Here is a 3639-nt window from a genome sequence, read left to right as displayed (position 1 = left end):
TTAATTAAACCTATGGGCCAAGCTTCAAGTGGTGGCCTATTTATTTAAGTGGGACCCACCTAATATTTAATAAAGAACATTCCACAAGGGGTCTCAAGGAATTTAGAATGATTTAATAAAGAACCCTCCATTGGGGGGGTTCTCCAAAATTTAAAAAATTCATTCTACATAAGTCAAAACATAAAAATCCAAATAAAATCTTATCTAAACCACGTAACAGATTAGTTAGAGATAGACCTTATCTCTAAGAAACCTAATCAAATCCTAGTCTTATTAAAAAAATATTTAAAAAGGAAACTCAACCACCAAATTTCATAGGTCTTAAGAAACCCTATAAAACAAAGGTCAAAAACTCTTCAAATACTTCTCAAAATCCTAAATCTGGAGTCCCAAGTCAATACATAACCCCCAAGCCCCAATTTTCAACCTAAAAACACTTTAAAAATCCTTTAAAACATCACAAAAATCCATTAAAAAATCTAGATCTAGAAGAAGAAAGTCTCATCTCGAAGATCGGAAGCATATCTAAAATCGAAAACAAAGTGAGAACATTAACACAAGGAACGCTCACTGCCAGTTTCTGAGGAAACCAATCGTCGTAATCACTCAGGTAAAAGAAAACGTAATTTTTTATTTTATTTTTATTCTGAATTTAGGCCATTTTACAATGTAAATATTTGAGAGGAGTATAGACCAACTTTTGTCAATAAGATTGGTGCCTAACACTTCTAATCTCATAACCTGATCCCCATACCCATAATCTCTTTGTAGTTCTATATATTTTATCCATTTAGAGTCATGTTTTGATTCCTAGATCATAATACTAGGTGACTACTCGTAAAATATAAAAAATAGATTCTCACCTGCGGATCGAGGGTGCTTTCACAAATAGTGTCAAAATTTGGGAATATATTTTAACTTGTTTTATGGAAGATTTTTTTTCCTCTAAAAAAATTATAACGATTAAAGATTTTCAAAGGTGTAAACAGAAACTCGGACAGTCATTAACTGCTTACTTTGACAACTTTCAAACACTCATCTATAAACTTACTGATAATGTATTAGAAAAAGTATGGTGGCAACTTTCATTGGACGAGTGTCTGCAAAATTTTGGAAAGACTTGATTGTCAATGCAACAAAGACAATTGTAGACCTTCAAGGAGTAATAGAAAGACTTCAATAATGTCATAATCAGACATGAGTATATACACAGACTACAGAATAATGGTTTCAGTCTAGCCATGGGGGAGAAAAATGAGGATTTCGAGGAAGAGTCGAAAGAAATGACAGGAGGTATCAATATAAGACTAAAGAAGAATTAAACTATGATGCTGAAAAAACATATAAATTTCTACTTTCACGTTACCACTGTCAAACCTTCGGGATAAGCCAACCAATTTAATTGATGAGGCAAGATGGTGTGAATTCTACAGAATGCTTGGTCACGGGACTAAGTATTGTTTCAAATTATAAAGTGTTATCTATAACCAAATCGCCAATGGTAATTTGGTAGAATAGGTAAATGGCAAGGGCCTAGAGAGAATGGAAGCCTATCATACTTCTACGATAGTGGAGATGGAAGACAATAACAAAGAGAATAAGGCAAGTGAAGATGCAATGATAGTGGTAACCCAAAGAAAAAAGAGAAGTCTGAAGAAAATAAGAAAGAAATAAAGAACAAATTTGTTGAAAGGTTCTAGAGAAAAAGGATGTGATAAAAACACGAAGAAAAACAATACCAAGACAAGTAATTTGCATGAGTAGAATGAAGCACAAACTTATGGAAAAACATACCCAAAATTCTATATGAAAATCTTTTTACGATATGTTAGCGCATTTAAAGATGATTCCTATCGTGGTATCTGTGTTTGATGTTTTGAAATTTTCTCGTGGGGCACAGATAGCGCTCGAAATAACTTTGGCCTAGGCTTTACTTTGAAGCGATGAGATACAAGTTCTTTTCATTTCAGAAGTTCTACGTCCACCAAAAACACGATAGGAGATCTTTCTTGTTGAGGTGAAAGAAAAGATGAAGGAATTAATGATAGAAAAAGTATTTGAAAATGTTTCGGCAACTTCTTTACAAAAGAATAATAAATTTGAAGGATTTTCTGAGAATAGGGAGTCACCACCTAGTTTAGGTCTAGGAACCAAAAGATAACTCCAAAATAGATCCGAAGCGATCCACAAGTAAGAGATATGAGCAAGGGGTCGAGTTATAGGTTTCAGAAGATGTTAAGCACCAAACTGCCCGATCAATTTGATCGATCTCTACTGCAATCCAAGACTATCCTACAATCAATGAATAAATAGTAAAATCAAATTAATGGTCAAAGAAATAAAAAAATCAATGAAAAGAGATTAAGGTCAAAGTCAAGGTCCTAAGGTCGATTCACCATCATGTTATGTCGAATCCATTAATCAAGCCCTATGGCTTAATTTCATAAAATTGAAATTCATCACGTAAATTTCTCGAAATTCCCACATAAAAATTACAATTGAGTCATAAATTCCCCATAGTGAAAATAAACAAATTGACCTAAAATTGATTTCAATGTAAACACAATTTGGCAAATCAACTTATAATTTAAAATTTTTAACTTCTCCATGCACACAAAACTCATCGAGTCAACTCAAGAATTTCAAAAGAAAACCAATGGGTTAATAATTCACAAAAAAAATTTATCAAACCAACTTATTTGGGAAAGTTCCTTTTTGCAATTAATAAATTGAGTCACAAATTTTATGTAGATAAATTGTTTATTTTAAATCAATCTAGGACTTCTAACACACATTTGGTATGCGAACCTAAGGAGCCGTGACGATATTGTCTAACCGTCGTCCTTCCCTAGCCTATTACAATCCAAGCCTTCTTGGATAATTAAAAATTAAAAGAAAATTTATAAAGGTGTAGACACCCCATTTTTGCATTCGCCTGATTAATCAACTCATCAACCTGATCGCAACGGTTCCCAATGATGGATGATCATTCCAGTGCTTTATTTTATTACCATATATGTTTCAGAAATCCGGATAAGGTATATCGAGCTAACAAAACCTTAGAAACCACGCTACGCTAGGAAAATATAACCTAAAAAATATAGAGATCATCATCTTGCAAACAAAAAAAAATTTTACTATAAAAATCACTAAAAATGATCAAATTATCAAAATACCCCTAACCTAAAAACATCCCTAGAACCTATATTACGTTTAGGAAAACTCTTTCAAACACATAAACCAACAATCGAAATCAAATAAGTCATTTTGCCAATTTTCATAGAATTCGACAAAATTATGAAAATGCCTCTCATAAAGTTCACGACCATTTGGCACAAAATTTTTATAAATGATAAAAACTAACATTCACATTGAATTCCTTATGAAAAATCGATTCCAAAACATCATAGAACATCAAAAACCAACTTAGAATGCAAAAAAATCCTCTTCGAGGGTAAAATGGTAATTTTATAATTTTAATAATTAAAATTTTTGAAATTAATAATTAAAATATTAATTAATGTAAAGTGAAATTCTAACTAAAATTAAAGTCAATCAAGTAAGACTAAAGTCAATCTTAAAGTCAATCAAGTAAGACTAAAGTCAATCTTAAAATCAATCAAGTAAGAAATTAAAGTC

Source organism: Akebia trifoliata, unplaced genomic scaffold (assembly GCF_017979445.1).
Source record: "Akebia trifoliata isolate Shusen 1 unplaced genomic scaffold, ASM1797944v1 Contig00207, whole genome shotgun sequence".
Taxonomy (NCBI): Eukaryota; Viridiplantae; Streptophyta; class Magnoliopsida; order Ranunculales; family Lardizabalaceae; genus Akebia; species Akebia trifoliata.
Note: the sequence above shows the minus strand (reverse complement) of the source record.